The sequence below is a fragment of the Anticarsia gemmatalis genome, chromosome W, assembly GCF_050436995.1.
Source record: "Anticarsia gemmatalis isolate Benzon Research Colony breed Stoneville strain chromosome W, ilAntGemm2 primary, whole genome shotgun sequence".
Classification (NCBI taxonomy): domain Eukaryota; kingdom Metazoa; phylum Arthropoda; class Insecta; order Lepidoptera; family Erebidae; genus Anticarsia; species Anticarsia gemmatalis.
In genome coordinates this window covers 12,568,209-12,582,067 of record NC_134775.1, presented here as the reverse complement: position 1 = coordinate 12,582,067, position 13,859 = coordinate 12,568,209, and positions in this window count along the sequence as shown.

Here is a 13,859-nt window from a genome sequence, read left to right as displayed (position 1 = left end):
AATTGGCACCAGTTTAAAGTTGCAAGGAACCGATGCAATCAGATGGTACGTAACGCTAAACGCCGGCATTTTCTAAATAATCTTTCCTCTTCTTCCCCTGCCGATATCTGGAGGTTTCTCGGGACCCTCGGTATTGGCAAACGTCACAGCAGTAACTTACAGTGCACGGTTGGTTTGGATGATATAAATCGTCACTTCACGTCCACTACATCTTTTGATCACCAAACCAAGTTCGATACTGTCCAATCCATATTGGAATTACCCCGACCTTATTTTGAATCCTTCTCCTTTTCTCCAGTAACACCGGAAGAAATTAAAAAGATAATCCTGTCCATTAAATCGAATGCAGTAGGCGCTGATGACGTCAGTCGACGCATGATTGTCACTGTGTTGGATCACCTGCTCCCCGCCATATCCCATATCATAAATTTCTCCCTTACCTCTGGTTCCTATCCTTCTTTGTGGCGCAAAGCTCACATTATACCGTTGCCTAAAATCCCGAATCCGTCGCTTCCAGCTCACTTCCGACCTATTTCCATTCTACCTTTTCTCTCCAAAGTGCTGGAGGCCTGTGTGCACAAACAATTAACACAGTTTGTGTTAAGCAACAACTTACTTAGCCCACTACAATCCGGGTTCAGGCCAGGTCACAGCACTACGTCGGCACTCCTTAAGGTGACTGGCGATATTAGGGCGGGGATGGAGGATACTAAGGTCACTGTTATGGCTTTGGTAGACTTCTCGAACGCCTTCAATACCGTCAGCCATGATATCCTTCTCTCTATCCTTTCCCATCTTAACATATCTTCCGGTGCGCTGAATTGGTTTTCCTCTTATCTTCAAGGGCGCCAGCAATCGGTTCGCTTCGGTGAATCTTCATCGAGCTGGCGGGAACTGGATTCTGGCGTCCCACAAGGCGGCATTCTTTCTCCTTTACTGTTTTCAATCTTCATCAATCTGGTAACCCAAAATCTTCGAGGAACGTATCATCTGTACGCTGATGACTTGCAACTTTATTCGCAAGAGACCGTGGACTCTATATCGACAGCGGTAGACGTCGTGAATGGTGATCTTGAACACGTCAAGTGCTGGTCTGAGAAGTTTGGCTTGGCCGTTAACCCTGCTAAATGTCAGGCTATAGTGGTAGGCAGCCACCGCAATATTAGCCGATTAGGTCATCTTCATGTACCACCCATAGTCTTAAATGGCTCAACTATTGAAATGACGTCTTCAGTGAGAGATTTAGGTCTTAACATTGATTCTACTTTGAGCTGGAAAGTCCAAATAGCCAATGTTTGTCGCAGAGTGACGAGCACACTGCGGGCTTTATATCGCCTCAAGAACTTTCTGACATCTAGGACCAAAGCCATGCTTGTGCAGACTTTAATTTTCCCTCTGATCGACTATGGTGATGTGTGTTACTTCGACCTGAATGCAGATCTCCTCAACAAACTCGACCGTCTTCTTAACAACTGCATTCGATTTATATTCAATCTTCGCAAGTATGATCATGTATCTACCTATCGCTCCCAACTTAGGTGGCTACCTATTCGTGAGCGCCGTAATTTACGAGCGCTCACCACACTCTTCTCTTTTCTTACTTCCCCTACTCCCCCAGCCTACCTAACTCCCTACTTTCAATACTTGTGTGGTAACCACAATCGTAATCTCCGCTCTTCAAGCAATCTTATTCTTCTCTGTCCATCCCACACTTCTGGGTGCGTCAATTCTTCGTTCCCTGTCCAAGCAGTCTTGTTATGGAATGCGCTCCCTCTTGAAATCAGGATGTCCACTAACCGTCTTACGTTCAAGAGCAAAGTACGAGATCTTTTATTGAACAAAGTTGCAGAATCGTCACAATTATCTTAGTTTATATATATATATATATTCTTATATGTACCTATTATATATATATATATGTATATATATACTGTATGTTTTTTATATATATGTAGCTAATATGTATGTATGTATAATTATATTTTTTATTTTGTGTGTATATGTTACTGTAAAAGCCCGAACGGTGGTAAATCCTAAGATTTTCCGGTATAACCCAAGATTTACCAACTCGCAATGGTAAAAGTCCGAACAACTCTTTTATTTCGAACTTTTACCTATATTCACTTGATGATGTCGAGATGTCGCCGGAGCCCCGCTTCGCGGGGCTCCTCCTTCTGGGTGGTTAAAAAAAAATTACCACGAAGGTTAAGGTGGGAGCTTCGCTTCGCTCGCTCCCACCTTAGCCTTCTAACCTAACCTACCCATGTCGCTTTGCCCAAAACTCCTTCTTTATAACTATGTCACAGTACATAATTATACCGTGAAATAGTTATAAACATAGTTATGAAGGAGGATTTTTTTATATATCGTAACATAGTTTTTGAACTCTGGCTTGTTCGGACTTTTACCATTGCGAGTTGGTAAATCTTAGGTTTTACCGGAAAATCTTAGGATTTACCACAGTTCGGGCTTTTACAGTAACATATATACTTTATATTATTATTTATTTACACCTCATATTGTCTACACCTATTATTATTTATTTGTACACCCTTTCTCAACTCACTCTCCTTCCTCTTTTTAACACCTTCATAAAAATCTCTGCATCACCCCAAGGTAGACTGGCAGAAAATGCCCCTGGCATTAAGTCCGCCTTTATACAGCCCTGTATATAAAGTTTGAATAAATAAATAAATAAATAAATAAATATATTTTTTTCACTAATGATTGCCTCTCCGTCGTGTAAATTAATCAGTAACCTAATTGTCTTAGAAGAATTGGCCGGTATAACATCCTCATATAAGTTTATGTTTGGCGAATTGTAAATACTAATGATATTAATAGAACTTCGCGTTATTAGTACTTTGTCTTTAAGATCAATCTTGGCTTCCCATTTTTCTAATAAATCTAAACCTATAAGCCCGTCAAAGTAATCGTGAAACTTATAAATGAACAACTTTATGTAATCTGACTCTTGGAATTCGTTGAATGTAGGTATGGTAATAGAATAGTTATTCCGCGTTGTAGCGTGTACGTCCGTTACTTCAAAAGGATCGATATTTAAAGGAAAATTATTGTAAAATTTGTTCACAGCATCAGGGCTAATAAATGATTGATTAGCTCCCGTATCAATAAGAAATTTCAAGGGCGGTTGTGAAATTTGTATGTATGGGAGTTGCCTTTGAGTTTGAAGATTTAATTCTATTTTAATTTGTCTAAAATCCCGCGCTTCTGAAAATCCTGCTCGTTTTCAGAACTAGGTCCAGTCTGGGGATTATCATAAGGGGACGGCTGATAATCTATACAGTTATTATAGTTAGACTCATACATTGTATTATCGAACTGATTCTCGGTATAATATTCCGCATTACTATCGTAAGTGTAATCGGACTCGTTATAATACTCCGGATAATAGTACTGATCTCCGTATTCTGCGCACTCGTTCATATTCATCTCTTTAGTCTTAAAATAATTGGAAGGCGGCGGGTTACCACTCTTACGCCAATCATGACCCGACATTTGACCAAACGAGGGTTTATCTTTAGCGACGTAATGACTAACGCCACTCATAGGCTTAGGGCCGGTGTTACCTTGAGGGAAAGATCTCGGTTGCATTTGGAAATTATTATTAAAACGATTATAAGAGGGAGGCGGCGCACGGAACATTTGTTGCGTACGCGTCGGCATTCCTAAAGCGTGAGGGACAGGTTTATTAAAATGATTTGGATTATTCTGCAATAAATTCGGTCTCCATAACTGTTGCGGTGGCTGGAAACTATTAGTAGGAGGTTTTCGTACAGGAAAATTAAATTGTGTTTGTAAAGAATTGTTAATATTACTCGTAGACAAAACCGGGAAAGGTTTATGTAAATTAATATGAGACTTCTTATCGCTAACTGGCTCATTACGATTCTGTAAGTACATGACATTTAATTCCTCTTGTACGAACTCGAGCGCTTTCTCAATAGACTCAGGACGTATGCACCGAATACGCGAGCCTAAGGGCTCCTTCAAACCGCGAACAAACGCCTGCATCGTTAACTTTTTATACAAGGTACGCTTAGCTTCGATAGTCGTACCAATAGTTTCGTGTAAGGTGATATATGTCATTATAGTGCAGAATAAACTAACACAACGATCATAAAACTCTTGAGGCGAACTATTTCCTTGCGTAGCTAACATAAGATCATTGTAAAGCGTGGTCTCATCTCTTTGATCCGAAAAATTATTAATTAATGACTTCTTAATGCTAGCCCAATCTTCAGGGATACCGTTAGAGTTAATAATCTGCGCGGCTTGCCCAGTTATCTTATTTAAGATACCATTAATGAGGCATAACCTTGCTAAACCATTTTCGGGGTTAGCTGATAGATACTCGGTTACAATCTCATCGCAAAGCTGTAAAAATCTTGGTAAAATATGCGGATTACCATCGAAATTAGGCACTAAACGTAAGGTTTTATAAATCAAATCAGCATCCGCCATGGTACAGGACTGAATTTCCTCTAAACTATTATTCGTAAGATCTAAATTAACACTGATATCGCGATTGATATCTAAATCTAATCTACGTGCTTGTCTAGAGCGCTCAGGCCCTCTAGGAGTAGCTTGCCTAGGATGAAAAATGATTGCTAATTATCTAATACTACTTATAACGAAAGGGAAAGAGTTGAGAGCAACACACAGAAACGATTTCAAGTGTACTTACATCAACTGCATTATTGGTACTCTGGGATCGATGTCTGGATGTCTCCTCCGGGCAGGAACTCAGGTTCTTCTTTCTGGATACTCGGCGAACGCGATCGCTCGCGACGGCGGTAGCGAATTAGAGGTTTTCGATATGAGAATAACCTATCTAGCTAGCTCGAGACGCCTCGAGTATCCTACCGACTGCGCCAAATATGTAAGTCGCTGCCGGAGGACCCAAAAAAAAAACAATTATGATTTTATAACTAAGTTTAATTATACAGAAACTAAATAACAATATAAAGTAATGGTTCCGATCGATGTTAGATACAGAATGTCTTTATTAATAATTACACAATATAGGTAAACTGAGTTTCCGGTCATACGATGCGCGCTGTGACGTACATCGGGGATCACGTTGTGCAGCTCAGCATTTTGGTGCTCCACATACCATGTGTTACTAAGTGATGCAATAAGGCCGTTTGCAGACTTGCATTATACCTATTGCTAAATACTATAACAAACGTTACTGAACGTAACTCCCAAAGTCACAATGTTGTCATCTGTCAGTTTGACGATTTTATAAGCACATATTAGAAATGTTTGATTGTAAAGTCTGTTAAACTAATTATCATGTTGTTGATTGTTGTCTATAATTGAACTGATTGTTCTGTTATTTAAAATAGTTTCATATTTTCGTTAAGTAAAATCCAAAAAATATAAAGTTATTATTGCTCTAGTCTAGTAGGTAGTAAGTACTTACAGATAATTACATTTATAACTAAGACTGATAATTTTATTATATAGAATATGTAGTTTTATCTCAATTTCATTCGGTGAAAACAAAATAGTAATAAATACCAGAATGTTATAATTAAAGATGATATTATTCTTCATGATAAAATTTATTTTATTTATTTCCTTGAGGGTTCTTCACAGCTTACAATGATTTGTGCAGAATCTATCTATACTAATAAAGCTGAAGAGTTTGTTTGTTTGTTTGTTTGTTTGTTTGAACGCGCTAATCTCAGGAACTACTGGTCCGATTTGAAAAATTCTTTCAGTGTTAGATAGTCCATTTATCGAGGAAGGCTATAGGCTATATTTCATCACGCTACGACCAATAGGAGCGAAGTAGCAATGAAAAATGTTACAAAAACGGGGAAAATTTTGACCCATTCTCTCTTATGTGACGCAAGCGAAGTTGCGCGGGTCGGCTAGTTAAAAATAAAAAACATTACGCCAATTACGAAGAACACATTAAGCAAAATCGTTATTATCACGATGTAAACGTGGTAGGAGATAATAGTTTCTTATACAATGACATAATATACAAATGAGATTGATTTACAGCTAATTAATGTTTTATATCTTTTATTTTTTTTAAATCAAAGTACATTTACCTTCAAATATATTTGCCCATACCTCCCATTCATCAATAATGGCAAATTATGTATAAGAACTAAGCAGTCTCTAATCCGGCCGGATCCGGAGGGATCCGGCCGGATTGGCGTCAATACGATAAAATCCGGCCGGATTGAAAATGATACCGGATTGCAATCCCTAACTTGATGGCCGCGCGTACCGAACTGTGCAGTGCCACTAAAATACATAAACACACGCTTCACGATACGATCAAGTACGCTGGTAGTAAATGATCCTGCGTTCGCCGCTCCGTGCCTCGGCCGGGAGGGGACTGCAGTGGCCACCTTTGGATGCAGGGCAGTTAACGTCTTCAGCTCTTTCAAAGTGACGATCTTATGTCGACTTTGATCCGTAGTTTTGACGACGATGATGCCGTCCTGAGTCCAACAGTCCTTCATTCCGAAATGCTGCCGGGCCTTCGCAAATATAGTTTGGCGGGTCCTCGTCAGGAACTCTCTGACTGATATTGACGTCCCGCGCAGTTTCGTCTTGGCTCGCCAGACCGATGACCGAACCTCTGCATCCGAGAAGCGCACTAGAATTGGTCGATGGTGCTTACCTCCGGGGGTGCCAATCCTGTGACAGACCCTAATGGAAGCTGCTGTGATGGTGGTCAAGCCCAACTTGGCATGGATAATGCTGGAGGCCATACTTTGCCGGTCTATGTTCTCCGTCTCCGGAATGCCGAGTAAGAGGAGATCCTTCCTCCGATGTCTCGTCTCTATGGAGTCCACCATCCGTGCACAATCAGCAACTTGTTGCCGGAGCAAACTGAGGACACCAAAAATGAGCTCACGGAAAGTCCGGAACTCCTCCGGAAATAAAATTTAAAATAAAATATTATATTAATTAAATAATAAATAAAAATAAAATTAGGGAGAGCAATTTCTTTGTGTCCACTTATTTTGACACCTACCCACCAAACAAATATTATATTATTTGCAGATGACACTTCTCTCATTTTTAAAGTAGATCGTTCGAAGTCCTGTTTTATTGATATCAATAGTATTCTAGAACAGGTCCACAACTGGTTCACTTGAAATAATCTGTTATTAAATTCTAACAAAACTAAGTGCATTAGGTTCACTATGCCCAACGCGAGGAATTTAGGTACAAACATAGTCGTAAATGGGCAAACTATCGATTTGGTAGATTTGGCAACTTTTTTAGGTATCAGTCTGGATAGCAAGCTCCAATGTGGCACTCAAATAGCGCATCTCTCGGGGAGACTCAGCTCCGCCGCGTACGCAATCAGAAAAGTAAGACAGTTTGCTGGTGTGGATGCGGCAAGACTAGTTTACTTTAGTTATTTTCACAGCGTCATGTCTTACGGTATATTACTGAGGGGTAAGGCTGCTGATATAGATGCTATTTTTGTCCTTCAAAAAAAAGCTATTCGCGCAATATATAGTTTAGGAGCGCGAGACTCCTTGAGAGAGCTTTTTGGGCAGACAAGGATACTGACGGTGTCATCACAGTATGTCCTTGCAAACTTGTTGTATATAAAACAAAATTTAGGGACTTTTACAACAAAAAGCGACAGACACAATTACAACACTAGAAACCGACACAAATTAGTAGGTCCCCATCATCGTTTACACAAGGTGCACAATTCGTTTGTAGGTCTCGGTATTTGTTTCTTCAACAAGCTTCCCAAGCACATTATTGATTTACCCCTACCTAAATTCAAAGTTGCTGTTAAGGAACATCTCGTTAGGAAAGCTTATTACAGAATTGATGGGTATCTAAACGACAATAGCTCTTGGGATTAGTCGCTCGCTTGATTAGGATTCTTTGAAATTAGGGAACTTTGCTCTAAATTGGCAGTAGAAGTAGGTTTAAATATTGTAAAATATGGGCAATTAATGATGCAAATAGGTGATGTTACGTACAACTTGATGTTAATCATAAAACTGTAACTTTTTTTTCTTCTATAATGTTCACAACCAATGTGCTCACTTGCTGCCCATATTCTTATTATCCCATGCTAGTAGGCGCTCCCAACATACGGTATGATCAGAGACTAATAAATAACCTAACTAAATATATTCATTTTCCTTAATTGACGTTTAGTCTATATCGCTGATTGTTGGTAGCTCCTCGCATGATCAATTATTGTATCAACCACATTGTAAAACTTTTGGCGATTGAAAAGAGTGGCCATGAGTTTCTCGCTAGCTCTTCTCATAAGGCTCTACCCTTTCCGAGCTAGTGGTAGATTCAGTAATCGTAACGACTATCATAAGTGTCAATATTTGACCTGAATGAATAAATGATTTGATTTTGATTTTGAATATTTCAAAAACAAAATATATAACTTTTACTAACTCTAATAACAGTCATTGTGCCTCTAATCAGCTCGTTTGGTACATTGTCAGGTCCTGGGGCTTTTTCTAACTTTTGGGACATGATGGCTTTTTGTACTTCCTGTATAAGTATTGATGGAACATCTTCATATTTCGAATTCGCGTTTTTCTGAGCGTTGTTTTCTACTTCACTGGTATTGTTTGAGTAGAGGGATCTATAGTAGTCTATAGCGAGTTTCTGTATTCCTCCTCGATTTGTAACATGCTTGAATCTGTTGCTTTTTAAATTAGGAATCCATTCCCTTCCTTGTTCCCTTAATACTTTGAAAGCCTTTCTTGTTCCCATGTCCTTTGAATTTCCTCTTTTAGTTTTTTGTTTCTTTTTATTTTTCTATCTTTCCTCATATTTTCGCGGTTCTGTTTGCTCAGGCAGGATATTTTGTTGCGGTATTCTTCGCTCTTTGATATTAACGCCTTTCTTTCTTCTAGGAGCTCTATAGTCTTCTCACTAAGCTTCGACTCTTTGGTTGCGGTTACTTTTCCAGCTTGTGATAGTATTTTATCAATTCGGTCGTACTTTTCGTTTACGCTTTTATCCGAGTTTATTACATTCTTCAGTGTCTGGATGGTTGTAGAGTCGATGTTTTTTCCGTATTGATCGGGCGTCAGTCATTTGTTTTTCATTTTGTTTCTACTACGTTTTGTTGGAGGCTTTTTTAGGCGGCAGTGTACCATACGATGGTCGGTATTGAAATTTAAGTTCTGTATTACATGTGTATCATTGAAGAACTTTGGTTTGTTAGATATTATATAGTCAATTTCGTTTTTGTAATTGCAATCGGGTGATATCCAGGTCCATTTTGTTTTGGGGTCTTTTTTGAAGACTGAATTGAGTAGTGTCAAATTGTTTTGTAGTAGAAGTTCAATTAAATAATGCCCGTTGGCGCTTCTCATTCCGTATCCATGTTCACCCAAAATTGTTTCTTCACCGGCTCTCTGCTTCCCACCCGTGCGTTAAAATCGCCCATGACTAATAGGAAATTATTGTGGTATTTTTCAATGGTGTTTGACAGAGCAGAATAGAAGTCTTCACTCTCACATTCGGGTGCTAGTTCTGTGGGTGCATATACTTGGATGATAGTCCACGGTTTTCTGTATCCCGGCAAATTAATGTTGAGTATTGCTAGTCTATCTGAAATTCCTATCAGCTCTTGTATGTAGTTTTTCAATGTTTTTTTGATTAGGAAGCCCACTCGTCTGTGGCCTGCTTTTTCTCCTTTATGTTATATTATGTATTCGTTCTCTTCTATAATTTTCTCTGATAATTTTCTCATTTCGCTTATGCCTAAGATGTCGTGTTGTATGTGTTGCAGAGCCTCTTCAATTCGAGCAAGCTTTTTGGATCTTCTTGTATTAAGTGTGGCGATGTTGTATGATTCACTTCTTTTTGCTGGAGGGTGTTGGTCTAGTACTCCCGTGGGGACCGGCCATGGTGGGAGACAGTATATTTGCTGCTTTTGTTTATATGTTGTTGCCGTTTTTGTTTGATTCCGGTTTTTTGGGGCTGTAGTTAGTTTTTTGGAAAATTTAGTTGAGGGTCAGATCTTGTTTTCTCTATGTAGTCAAGTATGTTTGGTCTAATTATGTCGCTACTTTGAGATTTAGCCTGTGATTGGGTTGGTTTTTTCAAACTGTTTACGCTAGCTTTCTTCTGCATCGTTTGGTTGAGAGAGCCTGAAGTTTCTCGCTGCCTCTTTTCTTTGTTTTATGACTATGACCTTGTCATCTTTTATTAAAGCAATATTTCCCTTCTTTTTTTCTTCCTCCACTTTAGGTTGCAGTTGTTTGCGCTTTTCTAAAGTTTCCCTGGAGTAGTCCTCTTTTACATAGATATTTTCTGGGAGATGCGACTTGTTTTTTAGTACTAGATGTTTTTTCCATTGTGTTGTTAATGAGACAACAACTGGACGATTCTTGTTTTCAGACTTCTTTCCGATTCTGTACACATTGCTGATCTCTTGGCTGTATATTTGTACTCCTGACTGTTCAATAGTTTCCTTTATATAGTCCACTAATTCGCGCTCAGATTTTCCAACTTCCTCTACTCCAAAGAACACCAGGTTGTTTTTTCGCTTTTCCCTTTCTAGCCATTTAACTTTCGCCTCTAGTTCAGACACTTTGGTTTTCAGGAGTTTGTTTTCCTCTATTATTGTGTTCAATTTGCCGTCTATCTCTTTCGTGACGTTCTTGGTTACAGCCTGCGTTGTCTGCTGTTTGTTTGCTCAATTTCTCATCTAACTTCTCGTCTAGTTTTTGTAGGAGTAGATCCATATTATATTTATCCATAGTGAATGAATTCCGTGGCTATTTATGATTTTATCGTGGTGACACTTTTTACTCTTTGCGGGGAATTTTATTTATGAAAGTGGCAACACCGGAATTTCGAACGTCACTGTCACTGTCAAGCGGCGTGGGGTTGGTACTATTTGATTAGCAAATTTGACAAGCCTAATGACTTGACTTTTTAGGTTATAATGACGATGGATTTTATAGTTTATTTTTCCCTAATTTGTTTTGTTTGCACTTTTTCACTGCTACAAAATGTTCGCTAGTCCTTATTATATTTAATTTGCACTTGATTGTTTGTAGTTTTCACTGTTTTGCACTCTTTCCAAATTATTTTGCACAGAGGTATGTGATATACGTGTTTACAATTTAACCGCCGGAACCGGAGACACATGTTGCGCTGCAAACAAAACAAATGGAGCAAAAAGCAAAGCTCTGTGGTACCCAATGGAAGACACAAGAAGGCATCGACGCCCGAGAGCAAGATGGAGAGACGACATTCGCCTGACTTTGGGACCTCACTGGACCAGAGTCGCAGAAGACAGAGCTCAATGGAGAGTGCTGGAGGAGGCCTATGCCCAAAGGCACACCGAACTGCGGGACATCATATAACTATTTCGAAATTTACTGTTTAGATTTTAGGTACCTACCACTTATCGGAAATAAATAGGCTTTATTATTATTATTATTATAACAGTCAACTCGGACCAACTTAACTATAAAAATAAATACATGTGGTAACTTCACAAATATTGATTGTTCTTGTGAAGGGATTAAAAAGGTAAGCAATATTAAGTACCTGGGAGTACATGTTGATCAGTGGTTATCATGGCATTCTCATATTGATATGGTCATGGCCCGTACTAGAAAACTGATTAGGATATTTAAGCAACTAAGACGTGTGACAACTAATAAAATGTTAAATACAATACATGTCCCTCTGGCCCAATCCATTCTTATTATAGATTTATTGTATACCCGTATGGGGCGGTGCATCAAAAACAAAATTTTTGGAACTAGAGCAGGTGCACAGATCACTTTCAAACCTGTCAAATTTCCAACTCATGAGTAATACTCCCTAAACGACATCCTCTCAGTCAGAAAATTGTACGTACTCTATACTGTTTTATAATAATATAATAATATAATAATAATAATAATACGCCCGCAGGGCACCTCGAGAGCGGTGACGGGGCGTAGCGACCCTGCGGTACCTGAGTGCTTCAGGGGGAAGTCACCCTTCCTCATCTCTGGCTTGCCTTAGTTGGCTGGTCGGAGTGAAAACTGACGAGGAAGCGGTCCTCCGCCTCTGGCTTGCCTTCATTGGCCGTCCAGAGTGGAGTCGCGAGAGCAGAGCTCCCACTCTGCTCGGAGGACGGATGCTGAGCGTAAGTGGCTAGTGGGCCAGTGATGCCGGACCCTTAGGGGGCAAGTGATCTGAGTTTAACGTCCACCGAGGCCTCTCCGTACTTCAGCCGCTCACGTCCCTGTTGCCCCCTTGTTGCAATTTGAGCGACTAGTTTGGGGGACCCAGTTTGTGAGTTTGTCTCCGCCTGCCATTGTTACGTGTTTTACATTGTTATAGGCAGGCGCCATAGTCCCCGTAGATACATAGTTTTCCAGTCCATCAGTACCCCATCCCCATAGCCCAAGTAGTTTTTCCTTTTAGTTTTGCCATAGTTCCACACAGTCCGGTGACTGTCCTTGGATGCATTTTATAGTGCAGACAGGGATAGTGACCGGAGCGTGTAACCATACAATTTTTTGAATATTAAAACTGTCTAAATGGGCCTCTACGTGTTGGCTTCGGCCCCACGCACGCCTTCTAAAAGTCCGGGACTCCATAGTCCCGAGATAATAAACAGACATACAATAATAATACATCATTTTATTTCAAGTTACGATGGCTCATTGATATACCTTACAAACTAACATATATAAATATTAAGTATAGCATATTGTTATTAGTAAATATAACTTAAGACTATGTTAGTAACACTTCACTTAAGCACAGTGTCTTTGGTGCTATCCTGTGGTACCTGGGCCACTACTTATGTTTTGAGGCTCAAAACATAAGTAAGTAACTTTAAAAAACTGTAAATATGTGGATGAAAACTACTTTATCGTGTTCTTGGGGATTCTTTTTTATGATCTAGATCATTTTTTATCCGATCAATTTTTTTTAAATATTTTTTCCCTTTCCCGAAGACCCCTCAAAAACAAGGTGTTTAAAAGCATAACCTGTTACTTGTGCCGATGAAAAAATCAATGTGAACGCTTTTAATTGTTGACGTTTTGGAACAAAATAAAGTCATTTGATATCAAACTGTAACGGTATGGCGAGAAATTTATGAATTCGATTTTTTTTGTGCATATAATAGCCGGTTGTTTAACGAGATGCGTGAGGGCTGACATTGTTTTTATGGAACTCGACCTGTAGAATTTTGTGACTTTTCCATATTTTAAACCGGTCTTTAGGTAAACTTTCAGTTGTAAATCAATAAAAATTAACCATTCTGCATTTTTCTAAAGGATTTTGAGCCGCGACAAAGTTTTTATAAAAATCAAGAGACCATTTGTTTCAAAATGCTTCGAGTGCGAATAACTTTTTCTGGATTTGATTCATCTTAAAGCACCCATAAGGTCGATTATTGTTTATTTATCGGCTTATTCTCATAGATCCTAGATCCGTGTTTTATCACAATTTGCTATACGTATTTTGAAGCAAAACGATTGATTTTCCAAGCATTTGCTTGCACTAATCGGCGCGAGCATCCTTGCGAATTCTTGTACAAAAAATTTTGTTCATTTAGAAAAAATCTTCTAAATTGAAATGTTGTCACCTAATATTTTATATATAAGAGTGGAAATAATGTTCAAGAACGAGCCGATCTAATGATGTGTCAGGAAACGAAAACGCATAATTAATTTTCGTACAGCATCGATTTTTCTGGACACAATTCGTGACCTTGGCCGACCTTCAGGAATTTCATTGGTGAGGGAAAAATAATCATGATAGAACTCTACATCGCCAAAATAAGAAATAAGTCGGTATAGACACGACTGTTTCTATAAGTCACGTCGAAAGTCGTAAAA